Source organism: Nannobrachium achirus (assembly GCF_963921795.1).
Source record: "Nannobrachium achirus genome assembly, chromosome: 1".
Taxonomy (NCBI): domain Eukaryota; kingdom Metazoa; phylum Chordata; class Actinopteri; order Myctophiformes; family Myctophidae; genus Nannobrachium; species Nannobrachium achirus.
Window position 1 is genome coordinate 24,558,501 of NC_137810.1, and position 12,959 is coordinate 24,571,459.

The 12,959-nt window shown below is 45.9% G+C and overlaps 1 protein-coding gene across 1 annotated transcript in view; it reads right to left on the minus strand.

Annotated features, from left to right (window-relative positions):
• Nucleotides 1-12,959, minus strand: part of agbl4 (AGBL carboxypeptidase 4) — a gene marked incomplete at its 5' end in the record, with an annotated part of 446,034 nt that overhangs the window by 55,370 nt on the left and 377,705 nt on the right. The window lies entirely within an intron of this gene.

Below are 12,959 nucleotides of genomic sequence, written 5' to 3' on the forward strand. Positions count from 1 at the left end.
CAGAGTGTACCTCTTGGGTAATTCTTTAGAAAAATCACATTAGACACTTAATTTTCAAAATGGCCGCCAGTTTTAAAGATGGCCGCCTTTTCAGTTATGTTTTACAGTACACCAGCCAGTTAATATTGGATTTTCATAATATTAGAGTTGTTTTCTAGGTTTTAAAACATCCTGAGTTCATTTATTACACTTTTAAAGCAGCCAGAATAACCTTTCTGACTTTTGGTTGGGGTCTTTCCTCACCTGGGACCCCCCAGACAGACCCCTATTTCAGTAATCGCTCCTGCTCCTGCTCCAGAACAATGTTAAATTAGATCTGAAATATGCTCTGAAATCAAAAATGACAAGTAGCAAATAACAGAGGTCCTCCACAGGGGGTCCTCAGAGCTACAGGGGGCCTGCCAAAACTCGATGAGATATATATTTTTTTTACTGAAACTTCGAATGTTTTTATGTATCCTGGTTTTATGTATTGTACTTTGATGGTTTATTAGTATTCTCAGTATTATTTATAATTTTTTTGTGTTAAACAGTTATGGTTGACAGCTGTTACTGCAGGGATTGCAATAATGAAGGTATTGCAACTTTTCACTTTGGGCGCAGAACAACATTTCCATTTATTGCACTGCACTCACAATGACCACACACACACACACACACACACACACACACACACACACACACACACACACACACACACACACACACACACACACACACACACACACACACACACACACACACCTCTTTGATATTGTCACCCCAAAACCCTCACCTTATCCTCTTATAGAGCCCATGGTCAATTACGCCCAAAGAGATTCACTACAATACAGTAATTTCAGACATGCAGGATATAATCGTTTTCATCATCATCATCTTCAATGTCCAACCTAATAGTGTTGACACAGTCTCCACCATAGGATAGAGTGAAAGGCAGGTTATTTGAGCAGCTGCACCGTCCCTTACAACCTGCTTTGCAGACACATTTGATGAGCTCTGGTACTGCCTTTGGAGCAGGGAGAGCAAGAAACCTGACTGGAATATACCCTCCACTCTCTGAATTCCATCTATTTTCTTCGATTGGTGGAAGCACAGGGCAATTTGTCAGGTATGATTTATCCTGCATTGTGACGGAGTTGGCACAGAGGTAATGTAGTAGCAGTGCAGCACGAGTTGGAGGTAGCATCTCACCCTCCAGAAATAGTTCCCATCTGAGTAATCCCAGTGTTGTTGGACTGTAAACATGGCATTCAAAATGTTCCGACTGCAATGTTAATGGAAGCTCACCATTTATAATCTCAGGAGGAATGGCCAATGACCTTGCCTAGGTCCTTGAAGCGGTTAATGGCTTGGTCATCATCATCATAAAGTAGGCATTGACCCATGTCTTCTTTTTGGTGATTCCAACAAATGTTCTTCTCCAGTCAGCACCTGAAAAACTATGTACGCAAAGGAACCCTTGACATTTGTAACATGCAATAACTTGAACTCACTCGAATATATCAATTTCCTTTTTGTGTACCGGAGGCAAGGACTTGATAAGGAATTGGGGTATCAGCCTCTTCATGTGTTTGCACTTCCTCAAAATCATGTCCCTTGATGAAAGTATTGTATTATGATGCCTACTTTGTCATACCTGACAAATTGCCCGGAGCTTCCATCAATTGAAAAAAATAGATGGAATTCAGAGAGTGGAGGGTATGTTCCAGTCAGGTTTCTTGCCCTCCCTGCTCCAAAGGTAGTACTTGAGCTCATCAAATGTGGCTGCTAAGCAGGTTACAAGGGACGGTGCAGCTGCTCAAACAATAACCTGCCTTGCACTCCTCCCTGCAATGCTATAGTGGAAACTGTCAACACTATTAGGGAGGACATGTATAGTAGTGAATTCCTTTGGGTACAATTGACCATGAGCTCTTTAAGAGGATAGGGTGCGGGTTTTGGGGTGACGATAACAAAGAGGTGTGTGTGTTGTGTTGTCAGTGTGAGTGCAGTGCAATAAATGGACATGTTAGTCTGCATGCCCAAAGTGAGAAGTTGCAATACCTTAATTCTTGCAATCCCTGCAGTAACACCTGTGAACCTGTCTGTCTAAAAAAAACTTCCCCATCAAGATTCGGCAGGCCCCCTGTAGTAACTCTGAGGACCCCCTAGGGGTCCCGGACCCCCTGTGGAAGACCCCTGGGTATTTGCTACTACTCATTTTTGCTTTCAGAGCCCAGTTACAACAACCTTAATGCTTCAGTTATGATCTAATTTAACATTGCTCTGGAGCAGGAGCAAAGCGATTACTGAGATAAGCTCAGGGGTCTGTTTGGGGGGTCCCAGGTGAGGAAAGTCCCCAACCAAAAGTCAGAAAGGTTATTCTGTCTGCTTTTAAAGTGTAATAAATGAACTCAGGATGTTTTAAAACCTACAACTCTAATATTATGAAAATCGAACATTAACTGGCTGGCGTACTGTCCATCTTGGAAACATGGCAGCCATTTTGACTTTTCAGTGTCTAATGTGTTTTATCATAGGAACAACCCCTAAGGAATACTTGTGAAAAGTTTTAGGTTTCTTTCCACTTGTGAAGTATTTTAGTGCAAAAATGCATTTATCTGCCCCGCTATCTTAAGTGTCCATGAAGAAGCCGCGGGATAATAACCTCAGAGCGCCTCGTGATTACAGATCGATTTGCCGCAATCAAGCCCCCCCACTCTGGGCGGAGGGGCTCTGTTGAAACGGAGAGATTTCTGCTCCTCAAGGGTAACCGTGATGACAGCTGAGGTCACGGACGACAGGAGTGACAGAGGGAGACACACCAACGGAGGGAGGGAGGCGAGTGATGGAGGAGAGGAGATGAAGGGAGGAAAGGACGGAAAGGGGAGGCCGTCTGTCTTTAACGAGGTACTGGCCAGCCATCAGCACTCATGGCTGAGGCTGAGGGGACGTCTAATTATGCTAATGGTGAGAGGTGGCGCTGTGCTACGGCCCTTTGGCTATCATTGACCATGGAGTGGTCTGCTGATGTATTGCAACCTAGCGTGGTCCTGATGGAAGGTCCGAGGAGAAACTTAATCGGATGCAGGGCTAAAAAAGAAAATTAATAAATCTGAGTTAATACGTTTTGCTCAAACATATGGCATGGGGCGAAGTCAGAGAAGCAGTTCATGTGGTAAATGTTGCGGTGCTGTGTGAGGGAATAGCACGGCTTGACATACCACACGCAGCTTTCCTGAAAGGCTCACGGTGTACATACATACAGCGCTTTGAACAGCCTAGGGATACATTAAGTAAGGCAAGTAGCTTTCCCAGTATGCTAAAGGGTGAGCAATATTCACTCGTAACTGTTTAATTACTACTATGGGGCCTAGCCGTCATCCACTGTATAATGAAGCTTTAATAGCCAAGGTCAAATGAGCCACTGTGTCCTTTCACTGTGTCCTCATCTTGAAGCAATAACTATTTCCCCTGAGAGGAATAACACATATGAGTTCCCCTTTGAGGGGCAAGGACTCAACCCCCTTAAAGTCACAAACCGTATGAAGACTGAAGACTCACGCACACATCCTTTTGCCTTCCTCAAGACAAAATGTTTAGGTTGAAACCTCCACCACATAACAAATGACGCAGAGCTGACGTCCGTCCGTCCGTCCGTGTGTGTGTGTGTGTGTGTGTGTGTGTGTGTGTGTGTGTGTGTGTGTGTGTGTGTGTGTGTGTGTGTGTGTGTGTGTGTGTGTGTGTGTGTGTGTGTGTGTTTGAGTGAATATTCTTTCTTTTTATAGTTGTTATGGCCAACAACCTCTTCAGGCCCTTTCATCATATGTCCTAGAAGCAGCCCATATCTCTTACACTGCAGCACAATGGCACATTGAGAGACACTCGTTTATCAAGCTCTTCTACTGTAAAAAGAGAAAAAGAAAAAAGAAAGCACACTCGTCACAGTGGGGCGAGACACAAAGGGAGATTCACAAAGGGAGAGACAAAGAGAGAGAGAGCAAAGCTTTTGTCGAAAGCAGCACGCCCTTTCATTGCGATACGATATTGATGCCTTGTGCGAAGTCGGAGGCAGGAAATGCTCCGGGGTTTCAAGGCATTGGTCACAGACCTCCCTCAGACCCCGACTTCTCCTCTCGTCCTTTTCAGAAAATGATGACAGGAGGAGAGGGACATAAAACGGAGGGATGGCTGGTCTGCGCCCGGCACGATACGGAATCAGAGACAGCCAGTAATGGCCTTTTTTGAAGAATGCGCCACTGAACTTTAAGGGCCGTCTTGCTTGAAAGGACGAGTTACAAATAAGAAGAAAGAGGTGGCAGAAATGACTTCCCAGGGATATACCCCCTGCTGTGCTGCCCTATCCACGGCATGCTGGAGGGGAGAGACGCCACGCCACACACGTCTGTGTCTGCTGTGTGGAACGCTATTATTATGAGCATGTGGGGACCGTGGAGAGAAATGCAAACATGCACACATCATACTCCACACTCACACATACAAAATATGGGAGGTGGAAGCAACATCATGGACACGCATGCTCAGTACACATGAACACGCACGCACGCACGCACGCACGCACGCACGCACGCACGCACGCACGCACGCACGCACGCACGCACGCACGCACGCACGCACGCACGCACACACACACACACACACACACACACACACACACACACACACACACACACACACACACACACACACACACACACACACACACACACACACACACACTACACACACTACACACTACTAATACATCTTTTGTCTGTAATGACATACTGTATGCAACACAGAGATGTCAGGTTATGTTTCAGAACAATCTGTAACTCCAGCAACCAGATATTCAGACTTATAGTATAGACTGATCAGTCTGCTTGTCTTTATTATCTCTCTCCCTCTCTCTTGTCAATAATATATGATGTGCAGCGGTACATCCAGGCTGAGGAAAACAGTCACAGTGCATCTCAGTTTTAATAACCACCATCGACGCTCCCGGCCATTCCTTTCTGTCAAGAGTTCTGTTTTCTCTCCTCCATTCTATTGGTTCTATTTCGTTATGCTGTTCAATTCTGCTCACGTCTCTCGTCCTTCACCTCCTCTTTCCTGCCACTGTGTTCCTTTTGTCTCTCCTGCCACTGAAACAAAGATCACTGAATGTCTCAAATTGCTGCAGACCCCCCCCCCCCCCCCCCCCCCCACACACACACACACACACACACACACACACCACAGTGGTAGGATGTTTGTGGACTGGGAATGGTCCAGAGAGAAGGTTGGCTCATCTGCCAGTTATTGATTGGTCCAATGAGAGAAGCAAGCAAACCCTGGCTCGCTTCCACCTGCACCAATAACACATGGGCAACAACTCAAACTTGTGGGTGTGGGTGTGTGTGCGTGCGTGTGTTTGTGTTTGCGTGTTTGCATGTGTGTGTAATATGCACACGAGGTTGTAATATAGAATTGCATCGTGTAGTTGCATGTACTGTATGCAGACGTGTGTGTGTGTGTGTGTGTGTGTGTGTGTGTGTGTGTGTGTGTGTGTGTGTGTGTGTGTGTGTGTGTGTGTGTGTGTGTGTGTGTGTCTAGGGCAGCAGTGTGGTTCTGTGGCAGAGGCAATGTCATTTGGCAGTTTAGTAACAGGCCATTACCTTGTTAATACCAGTCTAATGGGCGTCCGCTATTTCAGAACCATGGCCATGTTTCTGCCATTAACAGCCACTTAGTGCTCCACTCACATCAACAGACCACAGGGACACACCAGCAACCACAACAACAACATAACAAAGACAATGTGATAATAGGCCGTCTCTGTAATAAATACTGCAAAAACAAAAGAGACAAAGAGAAACGAGTTTGGTTTATCTCCTAAATTGCTCGTGGAAGCCTTCCCGTACTCAGACAGAATATCAACAGTTGTAGACCAAGCAAAACTAGCATTAGAGCCATTGTCAATATTTAATTGCAATGAGCACTCTGGCATTCTCAACGCACACGTTCACTTCAAGTTGTGGCGGGCGGGCGAGCAAGGAAGAGGGAGAGTGAGAGAAGAAGGGATTACTGCTTAATTGTGACCGAAGGTCGCAGTATACCATGAGAAATGTTGCAGCGTCTGTGTCTGTCAGTCAGTCAGTACACATTTTTACAGTCTATGGTTATATGGGTTTGTCGCTCTGACATCATGCTCTGATGTCACTGTTCAGGGGAACCACTCTTAACAGAATGGGTTTGCCGGTCTGACATCACGCTCTGGCTTGATGTCCCTTTTATGCCCACATATTTTAAGCCCATATAGTCAACAATGACATGTCAGAACATGCCCATATATGGGCATTTCCAGATCGTACTTGCAAATTAATTATGTCCTTGTCCATTTTATGCCCATACATGGAGATCCCTGTCCCGATGTCATCAATATCAAGGGCATATTTGGGAATGCCCAAATACGGGCATGTTCTGACATCACATTGTTGACGATCATGCAGGAATCTCCATATATGGGTAACTGGTCCGATATACGTATATCACTGGCCATATGGTCAAGAATTGGCGCGACTGCATGTCGCCCTGAGGCGTCTTACTAGTTTATACTCCCTCATACAATAGTGTTGCGAGGCGAAAATAGCTGATCTACAAGATTGTAGACTACTTTACAGCCACAAGCACCCAGTATCCTTTGGTATTGACAGAGGTGTCGAGTGCCCTTGAATCCATTCCCCTCCAGAGAAAACAGGAACCACAAAATAAATCACACAGTGTGCGAAGAGATATAATGTCTCCAACTGCATGCTTCAATACAAATTCGATCATTTTATTCAACAAAGCCTCATTCGAAAATTTTGTTTTTTTCCTCTTTCCTATTTTCTTAAAATCCGTAACAACGACCTGCGGTCATCCATCTCCCTGATCTCTCACTGAGCCAGTTTGAAAAGGCTTTAAACACAGGATAACACCTTCTGTTAATGTAACGTCCCAGATAGAAACGTGACACCAGATGCCCGATAACATCTGCTTATCTCTGGAAATTAAACGACGTGTGGGAAAACGTCAGGAAATGAGTTTCAGAACTTTGCATGAACACACCGTGACCATGAAAGAATTAAAGTTGAAGAAGAGGTTTGAGACCTCCAGGAGGTCTCAAACTTTTAATTAGAAAATGTCTCCACATTATATTGACGTCGTGAAACAATGACGTCGAACGCGCCGACATACAGTACAGTACTGTAGGGCAGTGGTTCTCAACCTGTGGGTCGGTCGGGACCCCCAGGGGGTCCCCAAATTATTTTGGGGGGTCCCCAGATGATTAACTTGATATGCAACATTGTTTTCTCACTCAACAGTAAACTAACCAACATAATGTTTAAGTGTAGAGGGTATCTGCACATTTCTAAAGTGACAATTTAAGGACTTAATACCTCTAAAATGACAAATTAAGCATTGACCAATTTGTCAAATATTAGAGGCGAAAATTTTGAAAATAGCCGATCTACATGCTCACAACGTCTCGCAACGCAAGTGTTGTGAAAATGTAGATCTGCTATTTTCACAATAGCACCGTGTTTTACAAAATGTAATGCCTCAATGTCAGTGTGGGGGTCCCCAGTTCAAATATGATTATTTTGGGGGTCGCGGCCTGAGAAGGTTGAGAACCACTGCTGTATAGGGGATGTATTATTGATCTCCTTGTACCATTACAATGGGATTTACCTTGAAAATCTGCAACGTTTTCCTTTAATATTTAGCTGTACAGTAAGAGTGAATTATGACCAATTACTATAGGCTTCTTTTAAAAGATCAAACATGTATTAATATGGTAACAGAGGTGTCAATTACTGTATTATTATCTCTTCTCCTTGTAATACTGATTGTCTGACTGACTGTACTGACTAGCAAGTTGGTTGGTTTACGATTAACAGCGTTGCCATGACAATGGCGCTAGCCTCAGCGTTGCATTGGAATGGATGTATGTATGTGTGCGTGTGTGTGTGTGTGTGTGTGTGTGTGTGTGTGTGTGTGTGTGTGTGTGTTTGAAGTGGCAGGCCCTTTCAACAGCTTTGATCAAGAAAATGTTTGTAGTGGGGGCAAACCTGGAGAACAAACAGAACTTCAGAGAGATTAGTGATTTGTAGAACACTCGCACGCACACGCACACCCACACGCACACCCACACGCACACGCACACACACACACAGGGGCACACTCGTATACGCGCACGCACTCACGTATACACACAGACGGCTCCTCATCTGAAAATTGCATTGCTTTTATGTAAATGAAACAATGCAGAAAGGAAGCAGAGAGGATGCTGGGAAATGAAGAGGAAAACAGTAATGTTGGAAGTCATCATAACTCCTTCTCCTTCACACGGTCCAGGCAGATGTTCTTGAAGAAGTAGAGCAAGCACAAGACATCCAGTACCAGCACAAATGTGTGTGTGTGTGTGTGTGTGTGTGTGTGTGTGTGTGTGTGTGTGTGTGTGTGTGTGTGTGTGTGTGTGTGTGTGTGCAGGACCACTGTGTGTATCCATCAGTGTTGAGGAGAGGGCAGGTGAGTGCTTTAGTGGGCAAGGTCTGACACTGAGCCCCCACGCTCTTCCATCATGCTGCTAAGCACAAACGCACACGCGCACATACACATATGAGTGCGAGTGACTGCGTGTGCTTATACTGTAGCCTGGTTTATCCCTTGAAAATAGCCGATCTGCAAGCTCACAGCGCATCGGGGATGCCACGCGTTGAGGGCTTGTAGGCGGGCTATTTTCGGCGCATGACACCATTGTACAACAGCAAGAATTAGTCTGTATATGTGTGTTCGTGCACCCATTCACCGGAGTGTGTGTGTGTGTGTGTGTGTGTGTGTGTGTGTGTGTGTGTGTGTGTGTGTGTGTGTGTGTGTGTTTGTGAGGAGCGGAGCTGTCTGTTTCGGGCTACTGTGATTTAGACAAATCCAGTGTGTTGGCCCCTTGTGCGCCCAGCCCCAACCTGATCCTCCTTGTCCAACGGCACTGCAGCTATTCTCAGACCCATAAGCACATTACTCAGTTCCCAAGGTAGGAGAATAAGTCATCCGCTAAGGTCATATACTATGTTTATGTCTCTCACTCCAAGTAGTTGGGAGTTTGAAAAATAGAGCGGCAGGGGCAAAAACAAATGACCATCCGATTCTCATGTCAGTTTCCAAAGCGGTAAAGAGAGTGGTGTGTTGTGTTGTAAAACATCAGACTGATGCTGCAAAATGTCTCTTCAAAACTCTGTTATAACTGTACCACAACAGTGAAAGAACGGTAGTGAGAATAGTGAAAAGTCTTCGGAACCACTTTCAACTTGGTGTCCCAATTTTAGCGATGTCATTATAGGCAAAAAAATGTGCAAAGACGTTAGCCAGAATATCAGAACTACAAGCTCAGAATGCGTGTAGCGATGTGATGCATTGTGAGTCTATTTTCGCAGTGTGTTACCATTGTACGATGGAGCATTAAATAGGGCTCAAGCCCTCACCCGTAAGGGTCCATTTGGTCCATAATTATTTGTACACCCTTGGAGTAACAAACAGATAAATTAATACTGTTAAAAGCCAGCCGCTTGAGATCATTTCGTTCCAGTGAGAGAATGTACCTTTGTCGATGAATTACACAAAAAAATGAGGTCACTGGAAGAAAAAACAGTCGGGTACTTGATTTTCAAGTGAAAATCACTTGTCTTCCAGTAGATACTGAGGGCCTGTCTTCAGTGACAGACTGCAGATCAGTACACCTTACTGTGTATCTATCCAGTGTTGAAGAACAGGGTTGTGCAGTCGAGATAAAAACAAGTGCGCTTATGAAAATAACGGAATGCCATAAATCCACTACTATCGTCTACTTCGGGGTTCGTTCCCTGTTCTTTGGGGAGTCCACGATGAAGTGGCCCGATCGCACCCAGCCTGAGACGCACAGGCCCCGAGGGGAGGGATTAAAAGCCAAGAAGAAAAACGGTGATGCAATATTAATTGCCGATGGTGCGTGCCGGGGAGGGGGTTTGTTCCGCGGGTTCTCTCCCAGAGGAAGGGCTGTCAGGAGCGGGGAAAGACAGGCGGGAAAGCCCCTGACCTTGTCTGTCAGCCTGAGGAGGAGTGGAGGGCTCGGAGAGGAGACCCCCCAGCCTCACTGACACTCTGATCATCCCTCTGCCTGTCGTACGGCTGGCCTGCCGGGAGACGCCCTGACACACACACACACACACACACACACACACACACACACACACACACACACACACACACACACACACACACACACACACACACACACACACACACACACACACACACACACACACACACACACACACACACACACACACAGAAACAACGACCGCACAAGCGCATACAGACAAGACAGACAGGGTGGGCCTGCAGAACACAGGATGTGTGATCCCCACTGTCTCATGTACTGTATGAACACTGAACGCGCACGCACGCACGCACGCAACGCACGCACGCACGCACGCACACACACACACTAGAGGCAAACAAGTGGAATTTGTACGACAATGACAGCCACTACAGGCATGCACACGGACAGCCTTAAAACCGCACCGTATTGAATGCAAAAATCAGAAGGCCTGGCAAACACATTTGGCAGAAAAAGGGGAGAGAGAGACAGAAAGAGACAGAACGAGAGATAGAGAAGGCCGGATCTTATGGGACACATGTCAGCTCCAATGAAGCCCCGTTCCTGTGTGTGCTTCACTCTTTTCCTCTGACTGCTTCCCCTAGGCTGCCTCTGGCTCTGTCACATTACATTGTACAGTAATCTGTGTTTAGAGACTGAAGCAGGAACTAAGACATCCTACCTGAGAGCATGAGGAGGCTCTCCATGTGTCACACCCAATGCAAAGGGCCTCCTTTTCTCCTCCCGTGACCAGGGGCGTCACACCAAATTCTGGGCCCTGGGTACAAGGATTCGCTGTGGGTCCCCCATGAATGTTAACTATTTAAAAGTAGCAGATATACAAGCTCACAGCGCGGCACCGAGTGCCGCGCTGCGAGCTTGTATATCTGCTACTTTTTGAAAAATCGTGAAAATGTGTGCAAGAAACCTATGTTTCTATGTCAGTGGTGCTCAAACTTTTTAATGTCAAGGACCCCCAAGATGATATGTATTTGGCCACGGACCAACATCTCAAAATATTTCGTTACAAATGTTTGCTTAAAAAATACATATATTGAAAGATTTTCACACATTTTCACGACTTTTCAAAAATAGCAGATCTACAAGCTCGCAGCGCGGCACTCGTCGCGCTGTGAGCTTGTATATCTGCTATTTTTCAATAGCTACTAGGGCCCCTCCACCTTGGGCCCTAGTAACCCAGTCCCACTTCCCCCCCCCTTGTGACGCCCCTGCCCGTGACGTTCCTTCAAGTCACCTCCCAGGCAGCATCACAGATCTACTGAATTAAAATTTCAATGCTATGGACTTCAATAATTCAGGCTCTCCTGAAGTCTGACGCTGACAGTGTCATGGAGTTGCCTGACATGTATTGAGTGCTGACACAACCCCACCTCACGCACACACACCCCAGAGTACTTGTCCAAGTTTCTCTCATTGGCAAACTTTCTGAGGTGGCCAAAAGGTTAACAACAGTTACTGAACGAAGAACATGGACAGGTATTCATAAGAAATCCGACAGAGAGAGATTTTATGTTCATATTTGCTGAGCATTGTCAATGCTATCCATGTGACATACAGTATAGGCCCAAAGGACAGAACGCTGACAGAAAAGATAAAAATAATGGAAGTCACTGACAATACTGAATGCAGATATACAGACTAATGCACAGACAGACATACTAAAGACAAGACACTAACACACACACACACACGGTTGATGCCCAGACTACACCAGGCTTTTCAAAGCACGCATATGTGGTCCAATTCATATAAACTAGAAGCTGGGCCGCCCTTCGGGCGGCCCAGCGTCTAGTCGGCGACCTGGCCAACTCGGAACAATGTAAATAGGGAATGAATGCCCCGCCCTTTAATGCAAACCCCATTATACCTGTTTTCATAGGACCCGTTTTGACCATTTGTCTGCCTGTGTCCATTTTTGCCCATATATGGAGATATCTGTATCTGTCTGTCGGTGTCCATTTTATGTCCATATATGGAGATCACTGCAGTTATAGTTCTGGGTCCATTTTATGCCCATATATGCCCATATATGGAGATATCTGTCTATCTGCATCCATTTTATGCCCATATATGGAGATCTCTGTATCTGTCTGTCTGTGTCCCTTTTATGCCCGTATATGGAGATCTTTGTGATTCTGCATCCATTGTATGCCCATATATGCCATATATGGAGATATCTGTTTATCTGCGTCCATTTTATGCCCATATATGAGATTTCTGTCGCTTTTTCAAACAATCGTGGGTCGGGTCGGGTTGAGGCCGAGCACTGCACTACCTGCTGCGGTGGGGAACGCACGTGCCGAATTTGAAATAGGGAATGAATGCCCCACCCTTTAATGCAAACCCCATGAATGCCCCACCCTTTAATGCAAACCCCAATATACCTGTTGTCATAGGACCCGTTTTGACCATCTGTTTGTCTTTGTCCACTTATGCCCATATATGAAGATCTCTGCACACACAGTACCGGTTGCGGAAAACTCTGATGTCAGACTTTATGCCCATATCTGGAGAACGCGCGTGCCGGTGGGAAGAAGGGTTCTCGAGATACGCGGATTACATACATACAAAGAGATTTTGTGTTGACTCATGTGGCGTACGTGATGTCAGAGCCTTTTATGAAGTGATGTCACAATGACTCAGCGCTTGCGCCGATTTCCTCTGGAACAGCCTGATGTCAACAATCAGCTCCGCATAAGGAGATTCCGAACGTTTCGCGCCGGTTTCGGAAAACCGCGAGTCGGGTCGGGTCGAGGCCCGGCACTGCACTCCGCGCGGCGGCGGGGAACGTGCGTGCCGAGTC